The sequence below is a fragment of the Haemaphysalis longicornis genome, unplaced genomic scaffold (genome assembly GCF_048455015.1).
Source record: "Haemaphysalis longicornis isolate Haplotype H1 unplaced genomic scaffold, Haemaphysalis longicornis Haplotype H1 scaffold_10, whole genome shotgun sequence".
In the NCBI taxonomy this organism is placed as follows: domain Eukaryota; kingdom Metazoa; phylum Arthropoda; class Arachnida; order Ixodida; family Ixodidae; genus Haemaphysalis; species Haemaphysalis longicornis.
The window spans coordinates 112,112,311-112,127,978 of NW_027526204.1; the positions used below are offsets into that span (position 1 = coordinate 112,112,311).

The 15,668-nt window shown below is 47.8% G+C and overlaps 1 protein-coding gene across 1 annotated transcript in view; it reads right to left on the reverse strand.

The window, feature by feature from the left end:
- LOC144159124 (carbohydrate sulfotransferase 1-like) overlaps positions 1-15,039 on the reverse strand; it is a 56,771-nt gene extending 41,732 nt beyond the window's left edge. Inside the window, exon 1 of the mRNA XM_077690419.1 lies at positions 14,230-15,039. The gene's annotated coding sequence lies outside the window, so the exon portion shown is untranslated. The remainder of the gene's footprint in view (positions 1-14,229) is intronic.
- Between the last annotated feature and the right edge of the window lie 629 nt (positions 15,040-15,668).

Genomic DNA, 15,668 nt, shown 5'->3' on the forward strand with positions numbered 1-15,668 from the left:
TAAAGATACCCTGCAGGTGGTCAAAATTAATCCGGAGCCCTCAGCTACGGCGCGCCCCATAGCCCAAGTGCAGCTTTCGCGCAATAAACCCCACAATCAATCAATGGATTGGACACTTGCCGCGGCAAAAGTGTGATGCGCATTTCTTCGACACATCACAAGAATGGTAACTTGAGTCGGCTCCCATAAAGTTTAGGTTAGCTGTTGATAAGCGTATGTGTCAGCTTCGAGGTTTTTCCAACAGCTTTTACTGCCGTCTGTGTACTATTATGGGCAATATGAAAGGGAACACAGGAACGCTTACAAAACACCCTCAGACCCAACTATGACTGATATGCAGCGGCCGCCGTCGGAAACAGAGTGGAAAGGGGGACGCTGTTCTTGCAACTGCTCCCATTCCCGCCGTGCGTCTTATCGGCTGCCCGACGATACCACATTATCGGTGAAAGGACGTAAGCTGCTGCTTTGTAGAAATACCAGCGTGGTGGGTGTGCCAACACTTAGTGGAAGAGCGCCCTCCTTTTCACAGCGCCATCCGCGTATCGCTTCGAGTCTGTTTCGAGGCTGTTTGCCACGCGTTCCTGTGTTCCCTTTTATATTGCTCATAACAGTACATACTGCCGTGGACGTATACGCTCTCACTAACTGTTTTCATAACTAAGAAAAACGTATCGCATAAGGTCATTCTGTATTTACATATAGGTGTTCACAAACAAATGAGAGAGAGAGAGAGAGAGAGAGAGAGAATTATTGGCTAGGTAAGCTCCAGCCAAAAAGGAGCTGGCCACTACAAACATTGGTGTAATGGAAAGGTGCAGTGGCTGCCTTAATAAACCACGAGGTAACTCAAAACGCATTAGGAATCCCAACCATTGAAAGGTGTCGTGTGCGCTGAATGAAACATAGCTAAGTTCAATATATACACACATAGGTTATATTTTGTATTAAACACTAAGTATGTTACAGAACTGCGCACGAATACTTGACGTTCCGATCCGTATAGCGAGCACGAAAATAACTAAACTTAAACCGAAATTGCGCTTGCGCACACCAACAAGCTCACGTTACCCTTTTACGGTGTTGTCTGAAACATCCGCTATAATATAATTCAGCTTTACTTTGTGATGAGTTCATTAAGCTGCACAGACACCACAGGATAAGAACTCACAGCACTTGGCAAACATTTCGGCAGGCCGCCACTAGAGCGGCGGAATTATAAAACCTGCGCACAATAAAGTCACGCACTGTATACAATTCCACGGAACCACGCTTTGTGGCTTACACGGTGAATGCGTATTCCCGCCTCACGCGCTACCGATACCTGTACACAGCCGCGTCCATTGAAAACCGCGAACGCACCATTATTCCCCAAAGTGGCCGGCGAGGCGACTGTGAGCATTGTTCGATCGCGTCTACGGATAAGGGCATTTCAACGCGCAAAAGAGACCGCGAATCCTATGTTCTCGCGGGCGGAATTCGGAGCCCTTCCGAGTTCACGCAACGGTGAGCCTCGTAAGCACCGCGTGCTTCGGTCGAGTGAGTCGTCTGTTTGAAGCAAAAATGAAAAGACCGCCTAAAGGGGATAACCAACTTACATCACGCGAAGCCTTGACCGTGAGCGAACGGAAATGCTTGATCTGCACGCAAAGCTAGATGTACGGGGCTGCCACCGATTGTGCTGTATGACGGTATGAGAGAAGAAGGACAAAAAGAACATCACAAGGGGTGGCATTAAACAGTAGCAGACGACAATGGAAGGGGGTGGACATTAAGTCGCAATAAAGCACAAACGCAAGTTAACAATCATAACAAAGAAAACTTTCCAAATGGAGGTAGAGGAAAAAGAAGAAAGGTGGCTGTCGCGTGTGTGGACGCAAGCAGACGACACATGAAAAAAGAAATTCAAGTTGGCGGCCACCAGCGTGGACAGAAGCAGACGACACGAATTAACATGCGGAAAGAAGGTCTACCAGAAGGAAAAAAACACACATAAAAACACGAAGCGAGAGGTTAGCTGTGTCTTTTGAAGCGGAGCGTTCCCCCTGTTGACACAGTGACCTACGCTTTAGGGTTCGCGTGGCGAACCTAGCAGACGACATCGCGGCGTGCTGCGACGCTCGGGACCAGGAAAACGCTCGAAGGAGAGGAAGGGCTTCAGGAGGGCAGGCGTACGCGTCGAAGCAGACCACGATGGAAGGGCGACGAGGTGTTTACCGCGAGGCGAGAAAGAGAAAATGATTGCACACACACACAGAGCCAGATACAGCGCCCCTCGGCAAAGAAGTAATTTCCGGGATCAAAGAAGTATCCGCGATAGGCTAGGTCAGACCGAAGGCGTCGTTCCCGCCAGAATGCATCGTTTCGCCAAAGAAGGGCCTCGCCATGTCGCAAGGTCACGTGATGCCTCTTCCTGGCAGTGATTCATCGACGGCGACTTGCTCCAGCCAGTTTCTTTTGTGCGCGGTAAACAAATTGGGTGAGGAAGTTGACATCAATCCAAGTTTTTGTTTTCCCCTTCTCCGTGCCAAAACAGCGGGGTAAATAGGAAATCGCTTGAATCACGACCGCCGGTGACAACCTATAACCGTACAGTACGAGTATATATGAACAGATGGGAGCTGAGATCTGACAAATTCAAGAATAGTTACGTTAGAGCTGTACAGTTGCTCTTTAATCGTGAAACCTCCGGCCCCCTTTTTTTAAGCGCAGCTGTTGACACAGCGTTGTCTGAAGATAACGGTGTAAGTTTGCCCGCTAGGTCCGTTCGTCGGTCGCCAGACATAAAACAATCACTATCATTGTCCTCATCGTCTCTACGAATCCATGGATATTGGACAATTTCACTATCAACAATCACAATTACGACCGCCATCTTGTAACGAGTGGGCCGCCAGTAGCAGGAACTGTAATCGTCATTGCATTCGTCGTCTTCGTTGTCACAAGAGATTGGCAAAGAAGGTTATCGTTAACCGTCGTAATTGCCGCTGCGCTGATGTCGACGCGTAGCCAGCCTGGCGCGAAAAGAATCAACGGCGCAGCAATAGTCGCCTCTACGTCGATCGGAAGACAGACGAAGAAGTTAAATTTAAATCAGTAATTATCGCGAATTATCACAGTGACTGTTACTTGCGCAGGATATTGGCCAGGAAGCTGTTAACCATTGTCGTTGCCGCTGTCGTATTTGTGGACACGTCACCACCATTGCTCTCGTCTTCATCAACGCATGGGATTCACGAGGAAGAGAAGCGTAGTGATACGATGAGAATGATCAGAATGATGTTTGGAGAGCTAGAAAGAGGGGATAACAGGAAAGGCATGAAAAGTAACTACGCCGAGCGTGGGTCGTGTGAATCCAACGTTACGTCCCCTCATCTGTATTTTTTTTAACATTTCAATATCGAGGTTTGGGAGTTTAGCGCGCCGAAGATATACACATGGGCAATGAGCAATGAGGCACGCCGGAGTGGAGGGCTCCAGACCAACCTTGACATTGAGGTACCATGTATCAAGTGGCCATCAGCAAATTATTCTGTAAGCAGACGAGAGTGCCGCGTTTGCTAGCACACTCCGCGGAAGAGAAATAAGAATAAAAAGAACAGACCATAAGGAAGAGGAGGAAAAGGAAACAAAATACACAAAAGCCTGAACGTAAAGGTGCCTACATTTCAAGGAGCATTGACACGAAATGTCAAAGTTGAGATACCAAGGTAAAGAGCGTCCTTTATTGAAAGCGGTGCCGACGTTTCGGAGCCTACTCAGCTCCTTTATCAGGGGTGGCTGTGTAAGACGCCCTTGGTTGGCGTATTTGCCTCTTATACAAGTTTGACCCAACCAGACAGACTTTCTAAGATGCCCACAAAAAGCTTCCTTTGAATATGGAGATATCTCACAGAAGGTTTCACCGTAAGCTTTCAGTATAACGCATTTTAAACCAGTATTAATTTTTGCACCCGCCAGAAAGCTCGGAAAGAATACCTTTTCGGCATCAGCATGATATGATGAGCGCCTCGCCCTCACACTGCCGACGTCAAGGCTCTCGTGACGAAGCCAACGTGCTGGCTGCTGTTGGCGCGCGCTGCTTCGCCTTGTGCATGACGTCACAGTTTTGGGACTGACGTCATGCTGCCGTGGCCCGTGGTACCACAACCGGTCACGAAGCACGCGCGTCCAGACTGGCCATGGTGCGACGACTACATTGATGTCGTGAGCAGACTCCCGTCATGACGGCAGCCTCGGTGTTCGTATGGTATAATCGAAACTGGCACAAATAAACAAGGCTGAAAAATATATATTTACGCTGCGACCGACCATCTAATGTGCCGTTCTACGATTAGTGTGCAGGTAGGCACCCATATCAGCAAAAAAATTAAAAAATAAAACCATAACACGTGTCTGTATTCCTTTCAGCAATGCTTCCAAAAGCGGCCAGAGTAGCTAGTGTACTTCAAACAGCTTGAAGAGCGCTTTGTTTGCCTTTGCTACGGTGGCAAACGTGATCATGGTCTAGTCGTTTTAGCCCCGTGTGATAAGAGACATTGCTGAGTCTTATCATCTTCCCGAATGCGTGCTGCCTTAGGTATCTGTACCCGGGACATTAACCCAAAGCATTGTCCCTTGTTCCTTCAACATTGCAGGCTTTACATGGGCCGCTGTCTACCATTCCGATGGAGAAAGTGGCCACTTTCAACAACCAAAGGCGACGCAAGGATGTTGTTTCGGACACTAGCAGCCCGGGTGGAAAGTAATGCGGGCAGGCAAGTGCGCTGGAGTGTCCACGTAGCCGGAGTAAGCTCGTCTTGTGTCTTTCTCTCCTTCGGCCACGTTGTTGTTGTTGTTGTTGTTGTTGTTGATGAATAACGTTTACTGTCCCCGTTATTCCTTTTTCCCTTATCAATCACAAATCAACTAGTCCAAAATGTTACCTCGCCACAGTATAGCTTGAACTTGTAATCAGATTAGAGCGCAGACAGACTTATAAATTACATGAGCAGTTAGGCCTCGCAAGGTGAAGTTCGGGTTACCTTACCTGCTTTTATGAGCAAACAGAAGCGCGAATCTTTAGATACAACGCAACTGTCATGACAGCTTCCAGGCCAATGTGCACCTAACAAAAATATCCGGGTCGTATTCAGGAGTACGGCTCAATCCACTTTTAGAGCCATAGCAGTGATAAGATAAGCGAGGGCACTCGCGCTGTGTCCTCAGCGTGGCTGCTAACGTACTTTCGGCTTTATGGGGGCCACGCACACGAAAGGTCCGCACGAACGCGGCAAGATGTTGGCTGGACCATTCCACACAGCTTGTTGCCTTGTTAAGGAGTCGACAGTTCAACGCACTGTTAAGGACGATAGCCTTTCTTGGGCTATCTTAACACAGCAACTGTGGTCTGTTTGTCTGACACTCGATTGAACCGCCCGACCAAAACAGGGGTGAAAGAATGATTGAGAACGAGGTATTTACATGCTAGACTGTTCCAAAGTACTAAAGCTGCCATGGCTCATATCATCATCATCATCATCATCATCATCAACAACAACAACAACAACAACAACACCCTGTCTACGCCCAGTGCAGGGCAAAGGCCTGTCCCATAAATCTCCAATTATGCCGGTCCTGTGCTAACTGCGACCGATTTGTCCCCGCAAACTTCTTGATCTCATCTTTCCATCTAACCTTCTGCCGCCCCCTGCCACGCTTGCCTTCTCCAGGGATACACTCTGTTACCCTTAATGACCAACGGTTATCTTGCCTTCGCATTACATGCCCTGCCCACGTCCAATTGTTCTTAATTTCTACTAATATGTCCTTAACACGTGTTTGTTCCCTAATCCACTCCGCTCTCTTCTTGCCCCTTAATGTTACACCCATCATCTTATGTTCCATTGCTCGCTGAGTCGTCCTCAACTTAACTGAACCCTTTTAGTGAGGCTCCAAGTTTCCATGGCTAATGGCTCATGAGCTATGGTAGTCCATGACTCATATATCTGATTGATTGATTTGATTGTGGGGTTTAACGCGCCGACGCAACGCAGGCGATGAGGCGCGCCGTAGTGGAGGGCTCCGGATTAATTTTGACCACCCGGGGATCTTTATCGTGCGCCGAAATCTCGTACACACGGGCGTTTTTGCTTTTCGCCTCCATCTCATATATCTCCACATTATTCTGTGCAAAGGAAACTTGAGGCATATTTGGCGCAAACATGAGTACGTAATTGAGAGTAATGGCGTTTTTTTTATTAGAATACGTAATTCTCCGATTGTTCGCGTTGTAGAATCGATTGTGCAGCCAGTGCCGAGCGGGAAAAAATGAAGGAATGGCAATGACGGAGACGAAAGGCCGAAACTGGTGGCCAGGCAAAGCAGCGAAGTAATGGCAATGCTGCTGCTAAAGCGAGAAAACTGGACCACTCAGACGAAGTTAAGCGCAAAGCACAATTGGCACTGTTCACGAGAAGCGTGCGAGAAACGCCGCGTTGTGGACTTCCGACGCCGGAGTGCGCGTCGGTCTAAACGTGAAGTTTGCGAGGGAGATGGTCGACGTGTTTAGGCGTCCTTAAAAATTCGCCAATAAATCTTTAACCAACAGTTTAGCTTTGTTAAAGGGAAAGCTTTCTTTGTGGGATCAACGTCGTTCTGTTAAAAATTAATGAATTTCCGCATAGACCGGTTGGTCGACCGAAAAGCTCTGATAAGATCTCTGGACATACGACGAGCGCGCGAAAACGTGCTTTCATTGTGTCAAAACCGGTACTCGAAAATCGCGGAAAAGGTGCGGTTATAGATAAGACAATACACACATGTATCATGAATACCGAGTGCAGTAGTGTACCTATATCTCATAACCCACGCGTTGGTATGCATTTATACATTTAGATCGTTCCGCAGATGCGTTTACTTGGTGCGAGAAAAATCGTCGCATGGGTTCGTTTTTCGTTTGCGATTTGGGTCTTTGAAAGTTTTACGATCAATTCTATGCACTTTCAGCGAAGGTTTTGATGCCCTTTCCACGCAGTTTTGATGTGAACAAGCTCTCGCGCTTCTGTCAACATTTTTTTTAGGAAGGTTTGGTAAAGTATTTTTTTTTTGTCTCAACAAATTCTAATCATGAAGTGAAATTCCATCAGGAATAAATTATGTTTGTTGCTGCACCGATAATGATATAATGTTCTGTATAAAGGTATCGTTTATAGTCATCCTTCAACGCCAACGATCGATAAAGAACCTGAGCGGTGACAGCCGAATACGACCAGGCTGCTCGAATTTTCCCGCGGTAGCTCCATTTCAGGGATCCGTATACACACTGCAGAAGCGTCTCAAGGTTGTCGCCGCTTCCGACGAGACGACCTTCGGTGCTAATTCAGGCCGCCCGAACCGTCCGCGTTGTATGTAATGCGTTCCGCCTCCCTCAGGGTGGCACCCGAGATACGGTCGCTGTAAGTGGCCGAACGGCGCCTACACTCTGGGTCAGTTGTTACGCCATGCCATGGGGAGAATAATTGACCAAGAACAGCTCCCATATGGCTGGAAGACTAAGCATCCGAATGCAATTTTTGGAGTAAATGAGTTCCTCAGTGAACTACATCACTGAGGTAAATAACTGGCGTTTGCATCGAAACTAGTGAGCACGGAATACCCAACGCACCAACTGGACCAAGCAAGATTGTTCGCAGAATCGCATATCAACGACGTGACTGTTGCTTTCTTCACGTATGGCGTAGTTACGAATACTTATCATCATCATCATTATTATTATTATAAACAATAGCATTGTACACCGTGTAGCTAAACGTCCTCAGCTCGCCATTTAGATATCGACAAAACAGAATTTAACGAGGCTTAAAAAAGGTTAATCAATCGCGTAATTTCTACCTATGAAGTACACTGCGTCAACAATAAAAACCGATCGATCACACAACCAGTCATTTAATTAATCAATTGATAATAGCACCAGCGGATGCTGCAATTCTCATCACCACTGTGGGGTCATCCCTCAATATTTTTGTGTTTTTTTTGTGTATTTTTGTGAGCCAACTGAGTTTCTAACGAAATTTAGAAGCACAGGGGGAGGGGGGTTACAAGAGTACGAGAAAATGCGAGGAGGCAGTCTGCATCACTCAAGAGAAAGTTCCTTGAGTCCCTCAAAACAGACAATTTGTCTGACTCTAATTTCCCCCGCACATTTGACCCGTAATGTAAAGCTGCAGCGTGACTGTGCGTTCGAAGTGTCATGTCAGTTGCGCAATCGAACGGCGTTTCTGCAGCGTTCTTGAAATTGGCGCCGCCTGAACTCCTACGAAGTGGTGGCAGGCGCGGTGTAGTGATCAATGATGAGGTAACATACCAAAACCACGCGCCACCCTTTTAGCGTCCCCGCCACATTTTAGGCTTGCTGGAAAAAATTGTCACGCCTGACGGGCGCCTCCTTCTGAGATATCAGCCAGTCCTTCCATGAGCCCAACACTAGAAATAATCCCCAGAAGGTACAGTGACATCCTGGCACATTACCGCTAGGGACGAAGAACCTTTCCGCCTCCACATCCCAACATGTCTCGCGGAGACAAGGTCATCGACAGACAGCTCCAGACAAACACGTCCAGAAAAACACAAACACATGCACTTGTAAATTCTGCATAGAGCCACGCATTCTCTACCACATGGTGTGGGAGTGCCGCCACAGTCCAACCCTTGCCCCAAATCAAAACACCTCATTTGAGAAGTCGGATGGTCGGTTGACCAGCTCCAACCCGGATCACCAACAACATCCGGTAGACAGGCCGAGACAGGCCGCCAAGACCTCTGTCCTGGACTGAGAAGGTGCCCCACCTGGCGGTCAACCCAACAACACTGGCTGCTCGATTAAACGTTTACTCTTCCTCCACCTATTTTTCGACACAAATTCAAATTCGGTGTTTAACGCGCTCTGAAGTTCAATTACGATTAAGGTCCGTCCTTCTGTAAAGGAATTGTAATCACATTTTAAATGTTCTTTTTACGTGGGTGTTTCCTCATAATTACGTCGTGTTTGTGAACGCTGCATGTAGTTTTTCGCCTTCACCACAGGATGCATCCACATCCAAGTTTCATAAGAGCCAACTAAAGCGCTGACACATCCACACACGTTACGCAATTGGTTCTTGACGCTATCAGAAATCAAGTGCTGCATGCGGCGCGACTTCAATCCGCGGTGACGGCGCTGAATTCTACGTTTCGGGAACGCGATCCAGTATACAGTCAAATTTCGTTATAACGAATCACGCGGGATCGCCGGAAATCATTCGTTATTTTGAAATATCGTTGTAATGAAAAACCGGCCGTTATAAACCAGTGCTCAAACTACGAAATGAAAATGACGTACGTAGCAGTAAACGCGGGCGCGGACAGGCAAAACCTCAAATTAAAATGTTGCGCTCACTTCAAAGCTGCTTTGTTCGAAGAAATCACTTATTTTCTTCTAGCGCGTGCAGCACGCACGACCGATTAGGAATGCGTGCACGTATTCCTCGATTGCAATTGGGAAAATAAATTACATCCGTTATTCTGAAATACGCGCTATATTAAAATTCGTAGTTCTGAAATACTTTTCATTGAAAATATAGGCAATCTGTTGGGGATTCCTAAGATATTTGTAAATTTTAGAAATTCGTTACGTGGAGTTCGCCGTAACGAGATCTGACTGTATACAGTTATTCATATTCTCAGCGTTCAGAAGTATTGCTTTTATTTTCTGCTGAATGCGTCATAAATGAAAGCGCTTTAACAGGTTCTTTCGTCGCTCCTGGGATCTGAACAGAATAAAGAGGAACTTAACACCGCGTGGAGGTCCCTTTCATTTGCTCTTGATGACTGCCGAATGATATTGTAACGAGGTGTTCGCTACCTGCCAAGCCGGACTGGTTTGGCACATATACAAGAGTGTCCTTTCGCGAGTGAAGTCGAACAAACAACGCTGTTTTGCATTATAGCGCCCCATTTCTATTGATAAAGTTTTTGCTTCTGCTACTGGTAATAAAGTGAAGTAGTAAAATTGTGTACAATGTCGAGGGTGTGCGAGCCACTACACTCCGCTCAAAACCAAGGTCAACTGCTCCAAACCCACTTACGTTCAATTGCCGTTTGTTGTCCAGGCGCCGGCAGACGATCTTGAGAAAATCGTCTGCCAGCACCGTTTCTTGCGCCGCTGACGTGAGTCTGTATTGGCAACTTGCATAACAAAGACGCATACGTGCTCGGGCTCTGAAGCATGCGCCAACTGCGCGAGTGAACAACACCCACAAGCACCAAATCCGTGCAGTATTTCATTGAGCACTCCACGCTGTCATATGCAAATCGATACCTGCATGCGCCTTCAAAAGCTCTCAACGGTCCATAAAAAAATACGTTAATATATCGCTACGACCAAGGATTAGTTAGAACAAATGTTAATTAATTGCTTGATAGCTGAGGAGATCATAAAGATAGCTTCACAACCAGTTTCTGTTAACGTGCTTGGATTAAGCCGCGATCACACTCGAAACAGCAGACGTCAAATCGAGGGGCGCGCATAATTCTGTTCAAGAATAAATTGAACATAAACAGTAGCTTGTGCCGCCTTTAAACTCGATGCGATGCCGATTTCTCTTTATGATTTTGTTATTGTTTTAATGAATCGTCCGCTTCTTCTTGTAAGCGATTTTGCACTGTTCCCTGTGGCATGATGTTTAAAGGTACAGTAGCAAAGACAATTCCGCGCTCCTCAATCAGGTGTTCTGCTTACTAGATTTTCACCAGACTCGCGAATTACCTATCGACACCTTGCTGGCGTCTATAGTGCCTTGCACGTCCAACATAGCACTTCCTTCAGAAAGCTGACCGCTACATTTTTGAGCGTGTTGGGAGATAATCCATCTTCTCGTGCTGTAAAAAAATATTCCGCTAAGAGCAAACGACAGTATGTACCTCTAACAGTCAACGATGTTCGAGTTATGACAGCGAAAACAATTGACGTCAATTACTTTGTGCTTGCAGCGGGAGATCTTCGTACCAAGAAAATATTGTTGTAGTTACTTCCTCTCTCAAAGAATACTACTTGAGTTTTTACATTTGCAAGCGACACTTTCGTATTCAAACAGAGCAACCCAACGAAAATTCTCAATATCACCTGAATTTGCCGGCTGATGCGTTCTGCGCGCCCGTTTTGAGCAACCTTCTATTGAACCAAAGTATTTTTAGTGCTAGCTTTTAAACAAAACAAGAACTTCGTACAATCACTGACACAGCAGCGCTGTTTTCCAAAGGTTATCTTCAGAGGCCTGAAAACACGTACACAGAGTATACAGCACCGTCATGGAATACCCCAAATGCTTTGTAGAATCAAATAATACGTATAAGCACGCACGATCGTGCTGCGTAAACCCGGCAAGGTGATCCCGTCGGACGGAGCGGTAGCCATTTGAGCGAGTTTCTTGCTACTATTTCCCTTTTCCTCGCTTTAAGTGTGACAATAATACCGTCTCTCCAGAACGACCAGCAACGGAGGAATTTGTGGAAACAACTCGTAGGAAAGAAAAAAAGAAAGGTACAAGCATCTGGTTTGCTCCTACCGCGCGGAAGCGAAGCTCGTCAGACGCGACTGAAACTCTCGAGGAGTCTCGCCGCCGGTATTGTTGCTTTTTTGCGTCGCCTAGAACAACGCCCGCCCGCACGACGGCTGTTTCCTCTTTTTTTTTTTTTTTTAAGGCGCACAACTATTCTTTTTTCCTAGCGGAACGTGAGTGGATAACGCAGCGTGAAGGAATGGCTACAAAACCGGAAGACATTCAAAGACAGCTCGGAAGAATGTCTTTCACGTGGAAAGGCGAGGGTGGCGTGTCACAGGCTGATGTCATTTATTCAGCCGTAGCGGCTTAGCGCAGTTATAGCGTTGGAAATGATGCCGCGGAATTTTTCTTCGCTCAAAGTGCAACGTCGCCGTTGCGGGAAAGTTCGCCGAGGTTTTACCGTTATCGATGATGGCGACTGATACCGTTTCGGGGCTTCCAATGCTAATCGTTCAATTCAACTTTGTTAATAAACCTTTCCGCAAGAGGTTGCCGATATACTCGACACATTAAAGGGACTCAGCAACCCTTCCGATAGACGCTTCAGTCTTTCTTCCCGTCGGGTTATTGTTAGCATGGAGCGGCACTGCGTGATTTGCTCGTCACAACATATCCGCCTTCCGTTTCTGCTTTACTTTTGTGGCTTTTTTAAGTGGCTATTGAATGATTTCGTTCATTGTTGCGGCTAGAGGGAAGCCGGTGAATTGCCGCGACATCGCTGTAGGGACGTAATTCGAGCGGTCGAAGAACGCCAAGGCCGGGAAATTTGAGAGGAAAATCGTTTGAGCTAGCGAGAGAGAGAGAGAGAGAGAGAGAGAGAGAGAGAGAGAGAGAGAGAGAGAGAGAGAGAGAGAGAGAGAGAGAGAGAGAGAGAGAGAGAGAGAGAGAATAGTCTTTAATCATACTGGTGAGTTTAGCCTGGCCAAGGCGCCTAGCTTGCTACACCAGATCTATGAAAAAAAAGAAAGAAATCGATGAAGTGATGATGATGATGGCTATGTTGACGATGATACGCTCATTAATAAATTCCTCTTCAGGGAGTCTGATCAAGTCCTGTGCTTCGCAGGAAAGACAATAGAGCTTTTGTTACTCGACATGCTCGTTTAAAGTTAGACCAAGGGCCTAATACATCACCTAAAGTTAGTCCTCTAGAAATCGGAAGGCCCAAGGACACTAAAAGGGACGTCCTAGCTGCTCTCTACCGCGTACATTCACATAATACGTGGGCCAAGTCACCGCGCACGCCACAAAGAGTGCTGAAGGCAAGCGGCCTCTTTCATCTTGAAGCGAAAGTAACTTGTGTAAGCGACCTGTAGTCGCACGCAAGTAACTGTTTAATGTAGTAACTGTTTAATGATAATTGAACGTGGACGCAAAACGAGTTCGAACTAAACAGTGGTAGAGCAACAGAATTCAGAATGCGGAGGAATGGCACTACTTGTTAAAAGAAAGCGAAAAGCACTCCGAAATACAGACTTTCCATACCGAAAAACATTGCGTGCCCGCCTTCGGCCTTTATGCAAGGAGTCTTACTACTATCAAACAATTCGAGAATGGTGATGCCCCTGAAGACGACAGCCCGTATCTGTCGAGGGGGGATCTGCCTGGGCTACATTATCACCGGTCTCAAAAATCGGTGTCTTCTCTCCTCTCTTTGGAAGACGTTGATTGATTGATTGATTATGGGGTTTAACGCGCCGAAACCACATCGGTTATAAGGCGCGCCGTAGTGTAGGGCTCCGGATTAATTTAGGGCTCCGGATTAAAGACGTAGAACAAACGCACAACATATGAAAGCTTCCAAAACCTGAGACGTTCTGTTGGTCTCTGCGTCCTGGTCGTGTTTATAGCTTTCCGTTACATCCTCTTCCCGTACTCACTGCGGACTGACTGTGTTATCTATACGTATACATCACACACCGCGTCTCTGCTTTGCGAAGAGTTAGTCGCCAGAAAGTTACATCTCCCATTTAGGCCCGTCGTTCACTGGAACGACGTCATGACAAGAGAACTGCCAGGAGATATACCGTCAAGCGCATTGGCATCTTAACGTGACATCGTACAGCGCTGCACGACGCTACCAACTATCGGTAGCGTTTACGCCCACGGAAGCAGTTACCTATAGCTCTATAATCAGCGCATTTTAGCAACACCCTAGCATGCCATGGTTGACATTTTAAGGTTCTGCTTAGTGACACCGGATACAAATATTCTTCAGTAGCGTCAAAAAAATCCTCCCCTGCTTCATTGGCACGGTGTGCCTTACGGTATGAGTCGACAACTATGTAGTCTTCTTCCCCGGTCCAAAGTTATTCTAAAGCATTCAGAGCGGATGGTCTTAACACAACAGCAACAGTCTCATTAGTCTCCACCAGGTCCTTGATGCTGTTATGCGAGCACAAGGCTGTACTGACAATACCTGGTTTAGTACACAAATCTAATGACCTTTGTACTGGAGCATGTGGGTAAACGTTTTCTTTTTAAATTCAATGCCAAACAACAACGCAGAGAAGCGCGAGGCGGCAAAGGACGAAATAGGTCGACAGCCGTCGCAGTCATACCACGCGTTTGCACACCACGTGGGTGCCGCCGAAACAGCTGCGCGCGTGTTCGGCCCGCCCACCCCAGGCCGACAACCCGAGCGAATTCTCACCTCAGGAACCGCTCGTAAGAGACGGACGAGCCATCTGCTGTGCGAACTCTTCCGTCACGACGCCTCTCCGGTCAAACCCAGGTCGAATCCTCTTCCTCCGTCGTACAACAGCGCCAAAAGGCAACACAACTCCCGGCGCGGAACAGCACTGGCTTACAGTATTGTCACACCGTTAGCCTCCTTCTAAGTCGTCACAAATAGGATCTCTAAGCACGCAACGGAAGCGCACGTGGTGACGGTCACCGAGCCAGTTCACCTCGCTTCATCGCTGAAGCATCGCCGTCCAAGCGCACGGTAGAGTCGCCGAAGTCCCCGAGGGCCGAGTCGCTGTCGCCCCTCCGCGCGGAGGTTGCGATCAGGGCAGAGCGTGTAGCGATCAACGGACGCCGGCGGAAAAGCGAACGAGCCGGTTCGGCCGGCCAGCCTTGCTGCGTTACTGCCGCTGCTGGCCTGGATTTGTAGCTGGACCTCTTCCTCGCACTAAACGAATGCGCGCTGCGACGAAGACGGAACACGCTACGCTACGCCGCGGCGGAGAGGACGTTCCCAGCGGGAAGAGGAGGAGGGCAGGTGGAAAGCGGGAAAAAGGAGTTTGTACTGGGACGCCGTTATGGTTTCGTCGTTTTTGCTGCTTTTTTCGGCGTTCCCCTCCGCTTTTACGACCACTTGCGGTCGGCCCTGCACCCCTCGCCTGCTGCGCGCTCGCTGGAGATGGTCCTTTTCTAGCGAGCGCCCCCCTCTCGAAAGCGAGGACCCCCCGATGTAACCTTCTGAAGAATCATTTTTTCCTGCAGGTTACGTCAGGGGAGAAGAAAAACCGTACGGGGCGAGAAGACACGCCGCCCTCTCCCTCTTTCGCGCAGCACCACCGGGCTTATGGAAGGCCTGGAGTTGGGTCTTTCAAATTTCGCGCCCTTTTTAGGCAACATGTTAACGTACGTGACACCTTTAATCAGTGGTCCTCCAGTTCCTACAGATCAGTTAGCCCCTTCCGATCGACGCTGGAGGAGTGATCCAGTTTTAAGAGCGCTGTCTGTTGGGATATGCGCGGTTCCTCACAGCATCTCGCTTCCTCGCTGCCTCTGTGTTGATCAAAAACCAGTTCTCTCCTTCGGGCTATTTGCTGCTCCGTTTCGTAGTCTTGTTGCGGTTCTGCGCTCAGCGGGTAGTGAAAGTGGTCCCCGCTCTGTGAGAGGCTGAACTGGCGCGACGATGAGGAGACTGTACAAGGACGCCGCTCCCCTTGGTCTCGTTTCTTTTTCTTCTTGCGAACCGCGGGAGATTCGTGCAATTAGAGGCGCAGTTTGGGCCCCCCTCATTAGTGGAGCCTGCTGGCGGAGATGAAATGACGATAAGATATGGCAGCAATGACTTTGAGGGTGGTGCGGGAGACGACGACAGTGGGATTAGCGCAAATATAAAAGCGAACTGCGTGTGGA